This window comes from Hydractinia symbiolongicarpus, chromosome 3 (assembly GCF_029227915.1).
Source record: "Hydractinia symbiolongicarpus strain clone_291-10 chromosome 3, HSymV2.1, whole genome shotgun sequence".
NCBI lineage: Eukaryota > Metazoa > Cnidaria > Hydrozoa > Anthoathecata > Hydractiniidae > Hydractinia > Hydractinia symbiolongicarpus.
The window spans coordinates 8,395,566-8,405,484 of NC_079877.1; the positions used below are offsets into that span (position 1 = coordinate 8,395,566).

General features: G+C 46.8%; 31 non-coding genes across 31 annotated transcripts; 25 read left to right on the forward strand and 6 right to left on the reverse strand.

The window, feature by feature from the left end:
* Positions 1-482: 482 nt before the first annotated feature.
* On the forward strand, positions 483-555 carry Trnaa-ugc (transfer RNA alanine (anticodon UGC)). Its single transcript has one exon. It is a non-coding gene; the product is annotated as a tRNA-Ala (tRNA).
* A 737-nt stretch (positions 556-1,292) lies between these two features.
* Trnal-caa (transfer RNA leucine (anticodon CAA)) lies at positions 1,293-1,408 on the forward strand. The gene is made up of 2 exons: positions 1,293-1,330; positions 1,363-1,408. It is a non-coding gene; the product is annotated as a tRNA-Leu (tRNA).
* Positions 1,409-1,449: 41 nt separating this feature from the next.
* Positions 1,450-1,543, reverse strand: Trnay-gua (transfer RNA tyrosine (anticodon GUA)). Its single transcript has 2 exons — positions 1,507-1,543; positions 1,450-1,485 (listed from the first exon to the last, which is right to left on the reverse strand). It is a non-coding gene; the product is annotated as a tRNA-Tyr (tRNA).
* A 253-nt stretch (positions 1,544-1,796) lies between these two features.
* Positions 1,797-1,869, forward strand: Trnaa-ugc (transfer RNA alanine (anticodon UGC)). The gene has a single exon. It is a non-coding gene; the product is annotated as a tRNA-Ala (tRNA).
* Positions 1,870-2,131: 262 nt separating this feature from the next.
* On the forward strand, positions 2,132-2,203 carry Trnad-guc (transfer RNA aspartic acid (anticodon GUC)). Its single transcript has one exon. It is a non-coding gene; the product is annotated as a tRNA-Asp (tRNA).
* A 73-nt stretch (positions 2,204-2,276) lies between these two features.
* Positions 2,277-2,349, forward strand: Trnak-uuu (transfer RNA lysine (anticodon UUU)). Its single transcript has one exon. It is a non-coding gene; the product is annotated as a tRNA-Lys (tRNA).
* Positions 2,350-2,456: 107 nt separating this feature from the next.
* On the forward strand, positions 2,457-2,529 carry Trnaa-agc (transfer RNA alanine (anticodon AGC)). The gene has a single exon. It is a non-coding gene; the product is annotated as a tRNA-Ala (tRNA).
* Positions 2,530-2,597: 68 nt separating this feature from the next.
* Positions 2,598-2,713, forward strand: Trnal-caa (transfer RNA leucine (anticodon CAA)). The gene is made up of 2 exons: positions 2,598-2,635; positions 2,668-2,713. It is a non-coding gene; the product is annotated as a tRNA-Leu (tRNA).
* A 41-nt stretch (positions 2,714-2,754) lies between these two features.
* On the reverse strand, positions 2,755-2,848 carry Trnay-gua (transfer RNA tyrosine (anticodon GUA)). Its single transcript has 2 exons — positions 2,812-2,848; positions 2,755-2,790 (listed from the first exon to the last, which is right to left on the reverse strand). It is a non-coding gene; the product is annotated as a tRNA-Tyr (tRNA).
* Positions 2,849-3,442: 594 nt separating this feature from the next.
* Positions 3,443-3,514, forward strand: Trnad-guc (transfer RNA aspartic acid (anticodon GUC)). The gene has a single exon. It is a non-coding gene; the product is annotated as a tRNA-Asp (tRNA).
* A 73-nt stretch (positions 3,515-3,587) lies between these two features.
* Trnak-uuu (transfer RNA lysine (anticodon UUU)) lies at positions 3,588-3,660 on the forward strand. Its single transcript has one exon. It is a non-coding gene; the product is annotated as a tRNA-Lys (tRNA).
* A 107-nt stretch (positions 3,661-3,767) lies between these two features.
* Trnaa-agc (transfer RNA alanine (anticodon AGC)) lies at positions 3,768-3,840 on the forward strand. Its single transcript has one exon. It is a non-coding gene; the product is annotated as a tRNA-Ala (tRNA).
* A 225-nt stretch (positions 3,841-4,065) lies between these two features.
* On the reverse strand, positions 4,066-4,159 carry Trnay-gua (transfer RNA tyrosine (anticodon GUA)). The gene is made up of 2 exons: positions 4,123-4,159; positions 4,066-4,101 (listed from the first exon to the last, which is right to left on the reverse strand). It is a non-coding gene; the product is annotated as a tRNA-Tyr (tRNA).
* Positions 4,160-4,746: 587 nt separating this feature from the next.
* Positions 4,747-4,818, forward strand: Trnad-guc (transfer RNA aspartic acid (anticodon GUC)). The gene has a single exon. It is a non-coding gene; the product is annotated as a tRNA-Asp (tRNA).
* A 73-nt stretch (positions 4,819-4,891) lies between these two features.
* Positions 4,892-4,964, forward strand: Trnak-uuu (transfer RNA lysine (anticodon UUU)). The gene has a single exon. It is a non-coding gene; the product is annotated as a tRNA-Lys (tRNA).
* A 107-nt stretch (positions 4,965-5,071) lies between these two features.
* Positions 5,072-5,144, forward strand: Trnaa-agc (transfer RNA alanine (anticodon AGC)). Its single transcript has one exon. It is a non-coding gene; the product is annotated as a tRNA-Ala (tRNA).
* A 225-nt stretch (positions 5,145-5,369) lies between these two features.
* On the reverse strand, positions 5,370-5,463 carry Trnay-gua (transfer RNA tyrosine (anticodon GUA)). The gene is made up of 2 exons: positions 5,427-5,463; positions 5,370-5,405 (listed from the first exon to the last, which is right to left on the reverse strand). It is a non-coding gene; the product is annotated as a tRNA-Tyr (tRNA).
* Positions 5,464-6,050: 587 nt separating this feature from the next.
* Positions 6,051-6,122, forward strand: Trnad-guc (transfer RNA aspartic acid (anticodon GUC)). The gene has a single exon. It is a non-coding gene; the product is annotated as a tRNA-Asp (tRNA).
* A 73-nt stretch (positions 6,123-6,195) lies between these two features.
* Trnak-uuu (transfer RNA lysine (anticodon UUU)) lies at positions 6,196-6,268 on the forward strand. Its single transcript has one exon. It is a non-coding gene; the product is annotated as a tRNA-Lys (tRNA).
* Positions 6,269-6,375: 107 nt separating this feature from the next.
* Positions 6,376-6,448, forward strand: Trnaa-agc (transfer RNA alanine (anticodon AGC)). Its single transcript has one exon. It is a non-coding gene; the product is annotated as a tRNA-Ala (tRNA).
* Positions 6,449-6,516: 68 nt separating this feature from the next.
* On the forward strand, positions 6,517-6,632 carry Trnal-caa (transfer RNA leucine (anticodon CAA)). Its single transcript has 2 exons — positions 6,517-6,554; positions 6,587-6,632. It is a non-coding gene; the product is annotated as a tRNA-Leu (tRNA).
* A 41-nt stretch (positions 6,633-6,673) lies between these two features.
* On the reverse strand, positions 6,674-6,767 carry Trnay-gua (transfer RNA tyrosine (anticodon GUA)). Its single transcript has 2 exons — positions 6,731-6,767; positions 6,674-6,709 (listed from the first exon to the last, which is right to left on the reverse strand). It is a non-coding gene; the product is annotated as a tRNA-Tyr (tRNA).
* Positions 6,768-7,358: 591 nt separating this feature from the next.
* On the forward strand, positions 7,359-7,430 carry Trnad-guc (transfer RNA aspartic acid (anticodon GUC)). The gene has a single exon. It is a non-coding gene; the product is annotated as a tRNA-Asp (tRNA).
* Positions 7,431-7,503: 73 nt separating this feature from the next.
* On the forward strand, positions 7,504-7,576 carry Trnak-uuu (transfer RNA lysine (anticodon UUU)). Its single transcript has one exon. It is a non-coding gene; the product is annotated as a tRNA-Lys (tRNA).
* A 107-nt stretch (positions 7,577-7,683) lies between these two features.
* Trnaa-agc (transfer RNA alanine (anticodon AGC)) lies at positions 7,684-7,756 on the forward strand. The gene has a single exon. It is a non-coding gene; the product is annotated as a tRNA-Ala (tRNA).
* Positions 7,757-7,824: 68 nt separating this feature from the next.
* On the forward strand, positions 7,825-7,940 carry Trnal-caa (transfer RNA leucine (anticodon CAA)). The gene is made up of 2 exons: positions 7,825-7,862; positions 7,895-7,940. It is a non-coding gene; the product is annotated as a tRNA-Leu (tRNA).
* A 41-nt stretch (positions 7,941-7,981) lies between these two features.
* On the reverse strand, positions 7,982-8,075 carry Trnay-gua (transfer RNA tyrosine (anticodon GUA)). Its single transcript has 2 exons — positions 8,039-8,075; positions 7,982-8,017 (listed from the first exon to the last, which is right to left on the reverse strand). It is a non-coding gene; the product is annotated as a tRNA-Tyr (tRNA).
* A 588-nt stretch (positions 8,076-8,663) lies between these two features.
* On the forward strand, positions 8,664-8,735 carry Trnad-guc (transfer RNA aspartic acid (anticodon GUC)). Its single transcript has one exon. It is a non-coding gene; the product is annotated as a tRNA-Asp (tRNA).
* A 73-nt stretch (positions 8,736-8,808) lies between these two features.
* Positions 8,809-8,881, forward strand: Trnak-uuu (transfer RNA lysine (anticodon UUU)). The gene has a single exon. It is a non-coding gene; the product is annotated as a tRNA-Lys (tRNA).
* Positions 8,882-8,988: 107 nt separating this feature from the next.
* On the forward strand, positions 8,989-9,061 carry Trnaa-agc (transfer RNA alanine (anticodon AGC)). The gene has a single exon. It is a non-coding gene; the product is annotated as a tRNA-Ala (tRNA).
* A 68-nt stretch (positions 9,062-9,129) lies between these two features.
* Positions 9,130-9,245, forward strand: Trnal-caa (transfer RNA leucine (anticodon CAA)). The gene is made up of 2 exons: positions 9,130-9,167; positions 9,200-9,245. It is a non-coding gene; the product is annotated as a tRNA-Leu (tRNA).
* The last annotated feature ends 674 nt before the right edge of the window (positions 9,246-9,919 follow it).

The window sequence follows — 9,919 nt, forward strand, 5'->3', positions numbered from 1 at the left end:
AGGCGCCAGACTCAAGACAAAATGTTCTTCCACTCATCGCGTGGAGAATTCTGGTCCTCGAATGAGGGTGTGGGTTCGAATCCCACTTCCGACAACTTTTCCCTGCCACACAAAATTTTAGGCCTAAAATGCAAGTCCACCGAGCCGGATTTGAACCAGCGACCTAAGGATGCCTGAGTGGTATAAGTTCGTCTACAGTCCTCCGCTCTACCAACTGAACTATCGCTGGATGTAGCATCGTACAGTTCTTGTGCAGGACTATGCAGGTCATGTCACGTTTGTAGTATGACGTGGTTTTTAAAATGATGCGATAGCTCGCACGTAGCAGAGGGTGGTTTCGATCCACCGACCTCTGGGTTATGGGCCCAGCACGCTTCCTCTGCGCCACTCTGCTGAAGGTAGGTAAGCTGAAATGTGTCTGATGTAAGGTGTAGTTTAGTATTGCGAACAGCACTCGAACTATGACCTTTTTACCATTTCCAGGGGGATTAGCTCACATGGTAGAGCGCTCGCTTTGCATGCGAGAGGTACCGGGATCGATGCCCGGATCCTCCAAGACGATGTTTTTAATTTATTTATTTTTATACTAATTTCAGTAGTTGCCAATGGTCATAAGAGGATTTATGATGCTCCTAAGATTACCTGGTATTAATAATAATAATAATAATAATAATAATAATACTAAACCGCGCTGCATATGTCTAGAGCATTTCTTGCTGTTTAATTTCGCATTGACAACATACACAGTTTCAGCTTTTAACATGATCGACCGTGTGGCATTCGGGCATTGACGCCATCGCGAACATATTATTCAAAAATGAACTCGTCCTCGGTAGTATAGTGGTAAGTATCCCCGCCGGTCACGCGGGAGACCGGGGTTCGATTCCCCGCCGGGGAGGTTCTTTTTATCTTGTCAATGTTTCGTTTCACGTCAGTAGCGTTCGCGGGACTGTCCGGGAATACAGATTTACGCCCGGTTAGCTCAGTCGCTAGAGCATCAGACTTTTAATCTGAGGATCGCAGGTTCGAGTCCCTCATCGGGCGTAACAATTATTTGGTACGATGGTGAACTAACTTTCACCACAATGTCTTGTCGAAAGAGGATGAATAACGTAACATTTGCGGAGTGGCAAAGGCGAAGCAAACTTGATGGGGAACTAGCTCAGATGGTAGAGCGCTCACTTAGCATGCAAGAGGTACCGGGATCGATGCCCGGGTTCTCCAATGCCTTTTCCATAGGCGTAAAATAAATGAAATTTGCGCAGAGCAATTTGCAGCAGCGTTCGTGTCATATCGGGATGGCCGAGCGGTCTAAGGCGCCAGACTCAAGACAAAATGTTCTTCCACTCATCGCGTGGAGAATTCTGGTCCTCGAATGAGGGCGTGGGTTCGAATCCCACTTCCGACAACTTTTCCCTGCCACACAAAATTTTAGGCCTAAAATGCAAGTCCACCAAGCCGGATTTGAACCAGCGACCTAAGGATGCCTGAGTGGTATAAGTTCGTCTACAGTCCTCCACTCTACCAACTGAGCTATCGGTGGATGTAGCATCGTACAGTTCTTGTGCAGGACTATGCAGGTCATGTCACGTTTGTAGTATGACGTGATTTTTAAAATGATGCGATAGCTCGCACGTAGCAGAGGGTGGTTTCGATCCACCTACCTCTGGGTTATGGGCCCAGCACGCTTCCTCTGCGCCACTCTGCTGAAGGTAGGTAAGCTGAAATGTGTCTGATGTAAGGTGTAGTTTAGTATTGCGAACAGCACTCGAACTATGACCTTTTTACCATTTCCAGGGGGATTAGCTCACATGGTAGAGCGCTCGCTTTGCATGCGAGAGGTACCGGGATCGATGCCCGGATCCTCCAAGACGATGTTTTTAATTTATTTATTTTTATACTAATTTCAGTAGTTGCCAATGGACATAAGAGGATTTATGATGCTCCTAAGATTACCTGGTATTAATAATAATAATAATAATAATACTAAACCGCGCTGCATATGTCTAGAGCATTTCTTGCTGTTTAATTTCGCATTGACAATATACACAGTTTCAGCTTTTAACATGATCGACCGTGTGGCATTCGGGCATTGACGCCATCGCGAACATATTATTTAAATATGAACTCGTCCTCGGTAGTATAGTGGTAAGTATCCCCGCCTGTCACGCGGGAGACCGGGGTTCGATTCCCCGCCGGGGAGGTTCTTTTTATCTTGTCAATGTTTCGTTTCACGTCAGTAGCGTTCGCGGGACTTTCCGGGAATACAGATTTACGCCCGGTTAGCTCAGTCGGTAGAGCATCAGACGTTTAATCTGAGGGTCGCGGGTTCGAGTCCCTCATCGGGCGTAACAATTATTTGGTACGATGGTGAACTAACTTTCACCACAATGTCTTGTCGAAAGAGGATGAATAACGTAACATTTGCGGAGTGGCAAAGGCGAAGCAAACTTGATGGGGAACTAGCTCAGATGGTAGAGCGCTCGCTTAGCATGCGAGAGGTACCGGGATCGATGCCCGGGTTCTCCAATGCCTTTTCCATAGGCGTAAAATAAATGAAATTTGCGCAGAGCAATTTGCAGCAGCGTTCGTGTCATGTCGGGATGGCCGAGCGGTCTAAGGCGCCAGACTCAAGACAAAATGTTCTTCCACTCATCGCGTGGAGAATTCTGGTCCTCGAATGAGGGCGTGGGTTCGAATCCCACTTCCGACAACTTTTCCCAGCCACACAAAATTTTAGGCCTAAAATGCAAGTCCACCGAGCCGGATTTGAACCAGCGACCTAAGGATTCCTGAGTGGTATAAGTTCGTCTACAGTCCTCCGCTCTACCAACTGAGCTATCGGTGGATGTAGCATCGTACAGTTCTTGTGCAGGACTATGCAGGTCATGTCACGTTTGTAGTATGACGTGGTTTTTAAAATGATGCGATAGCTCGCACGTAGCAGAGGGTGGTTTCGATCCACCGACCTCTGGGTTATGGGCCCAGCACGCTTCCTCTGCGCCACTCTGCTGAAGGTAGGTAAGCTGAAATGTGTCTGATGTAAGGTGTAGTTTAGTATTGCGAACAGCACTCGAACTATGACCTTTTTACCATTTCCAGGGGGATTAGCTCACATGGTAGAGCGCTTGCTTTGCATGCGAGAGGTACCGGGATTGATGCCCGGATCCTCCAAGACGATGTTTTTAATTTATTTATTTTTATACTAATTTCAGTAGTTGCCAATGGTCATAAGAGGATTTATGATGCTCCTAAGATTACCTGGTATTAATAATAAAAATAATAATAATAATAATACTAAACCGCGCTGCATATGTCTAGAGCATTTCTTGCTGTTTAATTTCGCATTGACAATATACACAGTTTCAGCTTTTAACATGATCGACCGTGTGGAATTCGGGCATTGACGCCATGGCGAACATATTATTTAAATATGAACTCGTCCTCGGTAGTATAGTGGTAAGTATCCCCGCCTGTCACGCGGGAGACCGGGGTTCGATTCCCCGCCGGGGAGGTTCTTTTTATCTTGTCAATGTTTCGTTTCACGTCAGTAGCGTTCGCGGGACTGTCCGGGAATACAGATTTACGCCCGGTTAGCTCAGTCGGTAGAGCATCAGACTTTTAATCTGAGGGTCGCGGGTTCGAGTCCCTCATCGGGCGTAACAATTATTTGGTACGATGGTGAACTAACTTTCACCACAATGTCTTGTCGAAAGAGGATGAATAACGTAACATTTGCGGAGTGGCAAGAGCGAAGCAAATTGGATGGGGAACTAGCTCAGATGGTAGAGCGCTCGCTTAGCATGCGAGAGGTACCGGGATCGATGCCCGGGTTCTCCAATGTCTTTTCCATAGGCGTAAAATAAATGAAATTTGCGCAGAGCAATTTGCAGCAGCGTTCGTGTCATGTCGGAATGGCCGAGCGGTCTAAGGCGCCAGACTCAAGACAAAATGTTCTTCCACTCATCGCGTGGACAATTCTGGTCCTCGAATGAGGGCGTGGGTGCGAATCCCACTTCCGACAACTTTTCCCTGCCACACAAAATTTTAGGCCTAAAATGCAAGTCCACCGAGCCGGATTTGAACCAGCGACCTAAGGATGCCTGAGTGGTATAAGTTCGTCTACAGTCCTCCGCTCTACCAACTGAGCTATCGGTGGATGTAGCATCGTACAGTTCTTGTGCAGGACTATGCAGGTCATGTCACGTTTGTAGTATGACGTGGTTTTTAAAATGATGCGATAGCTCGCACGTAGCAGAGGGTGGTTTCGATCCACCGACCTCTGGGTTATGGGCCCAGCACGCTTCCTCTGCGCCACTCTGCTGAAGGTAGGTAAGCTGAAATGTGTCTGATGTAAGGTGTAGTTTAGTATTGCGAACAGCACTCGAACTATGACCTTTTACCATTTCCAGGGGGATTAGCTCACATGGTAGAGCGCTCGCTTTGCATGCGAGAGGTACCGGGATTGATGGCCGGATCCTCCAAGACGATGTTTTTAATTTATTTATTTTCATACTAATTTCAGTAGTTGCCAATGGTCATAAGAGGATTTATGATGCTCCTAAGATTACCTGGTATTAATAATAATAATAATAGTAATACTAAACCGCGCTGCATATGTCTAGATCATTTCTTGCTGTTTAATTTCGCATTGACAATATACACAGTTTCAGCTTTTAACATGATCGACCGTGTGGCATTCGGGCATTGACGCCATCGCGAACATATTATTTAAATATGAACTCGTCCTCGGTAGTATAGTGGTAAGTATCCCCGCCTGTCACGCGGGAGACCGGGGTTCGATTCCCCGCCGGGGAGGTTCTTTTTATCTTGTCAATGTTTCGTTTCACGTCAGCAGCGTTCGCGGGACTGTCCGGGAATACAGATTTACGCCCGGTTAGCTCAGTCGGTAGAGCATCAGACTTTTAATCTGAGGGTCGCGGGTTCGAGTCCCTCATCGGGCGTAACAATTATTTGGTACGATGGTGAACTAACTTTCACCACAATGTCTTGTCGAAAGAGGATGAATAACGTAACATTTGCGGAGTGGCAAGAGCGAAGCAAATTGGATGGGGAACTAGCTCAGATGGTAGAGCGCTCGCTTAGCATGCGAGAGGTACCGGGATCGATGCCCGGGTTCTCCAATGTCTTTTCCATAGGCGTAAAATAAATGAAATTTGCGCAGAGCAATTTGCAGCAGCGTTCGTGTCATGTCGGAATGGCCGAGCGGTCTAAGGCGCCAGACTCAAGACAAAATGTTCTTCCACTCATCGCGTGGACAATTCTGGTCCTCGAATGAGGGCGTGGGTGCGAATCCCACTTCCGACAACTTTTCCCTGCCACACAAAATTTTAGGCCTAAAATGCAAGTCCACCGAGCCGGATTTGAACCAGCGACCTAAGGATGCCTGAGTGGTATAAGTTCGTCTACAGTCCTCCGCTCTACCAACTGAGCTATCGGTGGATGTAGCATCGTACAGTTCTTGTGCAGGACTATGCAGGTCATGTCACGTTTGTAGTATGACGTGGTTTTTAAAATGATGCGATAGCTCGCACGTAGCAGAGGGTGGTTTCGATCCACCGACCTCTGGGTTATGGGCCCAGCACGCTTCCTCTGCGCCACTCTGCTGAAGGTAGGTAAGCTGAAATGTGTCTGATGTAAGGTGTAGTTTAGTATTGCGAACAGCACTCGAACTATGACCTTTTACCATTTCCAGGGGGATTAGCTCACATGGTAGAGCGCTCGCTTTGCATGCGAGAGGTACCGGGATTGATGGCCGGATCCTCCAAGACGATGTTTTTAATTTATTTATTTTCATACTAATTTCAGTAGTTGCCAATGGTCATAAGAGGATTTATGATGCTCCTAAGATTACCTGGTATTAATAATAATAATAATAGTAATACTAAACCGCGCTGCATATGTCTAGATCATTTCTTGCTGTTTAATTTCGCATTGACAATATACACAGTTTCAGCTTTTAACATGATCGACCGTGTGGCATTCGGGCATTGACGCCATCGCGAACATATTATTTAAATATGAACTCGTCCTCGGTAGTATAGTGGTAAGTATCCCCGCCTGTCACGCGGGAGACCGGGGTTCGATTCCCCGCCGGGGAGGTTCTTTTTATCTTGTCAATGTTTCGTTTCCCGTCAGCAGCGTTCGCGGGACTGTCCGGGAATACAGATTTACGCCCGGTTAGCTCAGTCGGTAGAGCATCAGACTTTTAATCTGAGGGTCGCGGGTTCGAGTCCCTCATCGGGCGTAACAATTATTTGGTACGATGGTGAACTAACTTTCACCACAATGTCTTGTCGAAAGAGGATGAATAACGTAACATTTGCGGAGTGGCAAAGGCGAAGCAAACTTGATGGGGAACTAGCTCAGATGGTAGAGCGCTCGCTTAGCATGCGAGAGGTACCGGGATCGATGCCCGGGTTCTCCAATGCCTTTTTCATAGGCGTAAAATAAATGAAATTTGCGCAGAGCAATTTGCAGCCGCGTTCGTGTCATGTCGGGATGGCCGAGCGGTCTAAGGCGCCAGACTCAAGACAAAATGTTCTTCCACTCATCGCGTGGAGAATTCTGGTCCTCGAATGAGGCCGTGGGTTCGAATCCCACTTCCGACAACTTTTCCCTGCCACACAAAATTTTAGGCCTAAAATGCAAGTCCACCGAGCCAGATTTGAACCAGCGACCTAAGGATGCCTGAGTAGTATAAGTTCGTCTACAGTCCTCCGCTCTACCAACTGAGCTATCGGTGGATGTAGCATCGTACAGTTCTTGTGCAGGACTATGCAGGTCATGTCACGTTTGTAGTATGACGTGGTTTTTAAAATGATGCGATAGCTCGCACGTAGCAGAGGGTGGTTTCGATCCACCGACCTCTGGGTTATGGGCCCAGCACGCTTCCTCTGCGCCACTCTGCTCAAGGTAGGTAAGCTGAAATGTGTCTGATGTAAGGTGTAGTTTAGTATTGCGAACAGCACTCGAACTATGACCTTTTTACCATTTCCAGAGGGATTAGCTCACATGGTAGAGCGCTCGCTTTGCATGCAAGGGGTACTGGGATCGATGCCCGGATCCTCCAAGACGATGTTTTTAATTTATTTATTTTTATACTAATTTCAGTAGTTGCCAATGGTCATAAGAGGATTTATGATGCTCCTAAGATTACCTGGTATTAATAATAATAATAATAATAATAATACTAAACCGCGCTGCATATGTCTAGAGCATTTCTTGCTGTTTAATTTCGCATTGACAATATACACAGTTTCAGCTTTTAACATGATCGACCGTGAGGCATTCGGGCATTGACGCCATCGCGAACATATTATTTAAATATGAACTCGTCCTCGGTAGTATAGTGGTAAGTATCCCCGCCTGTCACGCGGGAGGCCAGGGTTCGATTCCCCGCCGGGGAGGTTCTTTTTATCTTGTCAATGTTTCGTTTCACGTCAGTAGCGTTCGCGGGAATGTCCGGGAATACAGTTTTACGCCCGGTTAGCTCAGTCGGTAGAGCATCAGACTTTTAATCTGAGGGTCGCGGGTTCGAGTCCCTCATCGGGCGTAACAATTATTTGGTACGATGGTGAACTAACTATCACCACAATGTCTTGTCGAAAGAGGATGAATAACGTAACATTTGCAGAGTGGCAAGAGCGAAGCAAATTTGATGGGGAACTAGCTCAGATGGTAGAGCGCTCGCTTAGCATGCGAGAGGTACCGGGATCGATGCCCGGGTTCTCCAATGTCTTTTCCATAGGCGTAAAATAAATGAAATTTGCGCAGAGCAATTTGCAGCAGCGTTCGTGTCATGTCGGAATGGCCGAGCGGTCTAAGGCGCCAGACTCAAGACAAAATGTTCTTCCACTCATCGCGTGGAGAATTCTGGTCCTCGAATGAGGGCGTGGGTGCGAATCCCACTTCCGACAACTTTTCCCTGCCACACAAAATTTTAGGCCTAAAATGCAAGTCCACCGAGCCGGATTTGAACCAGCGACCTAAGGATGCCTGAGTGGTATAAGTTCGTCTACAGTCCTCCGCTCTACCAACTGAGCTATCGGTGGATGTAGCATCGTACAGTTCTTGTGCAGGACTATGCAGGTCATGTCACGTTTGTAGTATGACGTGGTTTTTAAAATGATGCGATAGCTCGCACGTAGCAGAGGGTGGTTTCGATCCACCGACCTCTGGGTTATGGGCCCAGCACGCTTCCTCTGCGCCACTCTGCTGAAGGTAGGTAAGCTGAAATGTGTCTGATGTAAGGTGTAGTTTAGTATTGCGAACAGCACTCGAACTATGACCTTTTTACCATTTCCAGGGGGATTAGCTCACATGGTAGAGAGCTCGCTTTGCATGCGAGAGGTACCGGGATCGATGGCCGGATCCTCCAAGACGATGTTTTTAATTTATTTATTTTCATACTAATTTCAGTAGTTGCCAATGGTCATAAGAGGATTTATGATGCTCCTAAGATTACCTGGTATTAATAATAATAATAATAGTAATACTAAACCGCGCTGCATATGTCTAGAGCATTTCTTGCTGTTTAATTTCGCATTGACAATATACACAGTTTCAGCTTTTAACATGATCGACCGTGTGGCATTCGGGCATTGACGCCATCGCGAACATATTATTTAAATATGAACTCGTCCTCGGTAGTATAGTGGTAAGTATCCCCGCCTGTCACGCGGGAGACCGGGGTTCGATTCCCCGCCGGGGAGGTTCTTTTTATCTTGTCAATGTTTCGTTTCACGTCAGCAGCGTTCGCGGGACTGTCCGGGAATACAGATTTACGCCCGGTTAGCTCAGTCGGTAGAGCATCAGACTTTTAATCTGAGGGTCGCGGGTTCGAGTCCCTCATCGGGCGTAACAATTATTTGGTACGATGGTGAACTAACTTTCACCACAATGTCTTGTCGAAAGAGGATGAATAACGTAACATTTGCGGAGTGGCAAAGGCGAAGCAAACTTGATGGGGAACTAGCTCAGATGGTTGAGCGCTCGCTTAGCATGCGAGAGGTACCGGGATCGATGCCCGGGTTCTCCAATGCCTTTTCCATAGGCGTAAAATAAATGAAATTTGCGCAGAGCAATTTGCAGCCGCGTTCGTGTCATGTCGGGATGGCCGAGCGGTCTAAGGCGCCAGACTCAAGACAAAATGTTCTTCCACTCATCGCGTGGAGAATTCTGGTCCTCGAATGAGGGCGTGGGTTCGAATCCCACTTCCGACAACTTTTCCCTGCCACACAAAAATTTAGGCCTAAAATGCAAGTCCACCGAGCCAGATTTGAACCAGCGACCTAAGGATGCCTGAGTGGTATAAGTTCGTCTACAGTCCTCCGCTCTACCAACTGAGCTATCGCTGGATGTAGCATCGTACAGTTCTTGTGCAGGACTATGCAGGTCATGTCACGTTTGTAGTATGACGTGGTTTTTAAAATGATGCGATAGCTCGCACGTAGCAGAGGGTGGTTTCGATCCACCGACCTCTGGGTTATGGGCCCAGCACGCTTCCTCTGCGCCACTCTGCTCAAGGTAGGTAAGCTGAAATGTGTCTGATGTAAGGTGTAGTTTAGTATTGCGAACAGCACTCGAACTATGACCTTTTTACCATTTCCAGGGGGATTAGCTCACATGGTAGAGCGCTCGCTTTGCATGCAAGGGGTACCGGGATCGATGCCCGGATCCTCCAAGACGATGTTTTTAATTTATTTATTTTTATACTAATTTCAGTAGTTGCCAATGGTCATAAGAGGATTTATGATGCTCCTAAGATTACCTGGTATTAATAATAATAATAATAATAATAATAATAATAATAATAATAATACTAAACCGCGCTGCATATGTCTAGAGCATTTCTTGCTGTTTAATTTCGCATTGACAATATACACAGTTTCAGCTT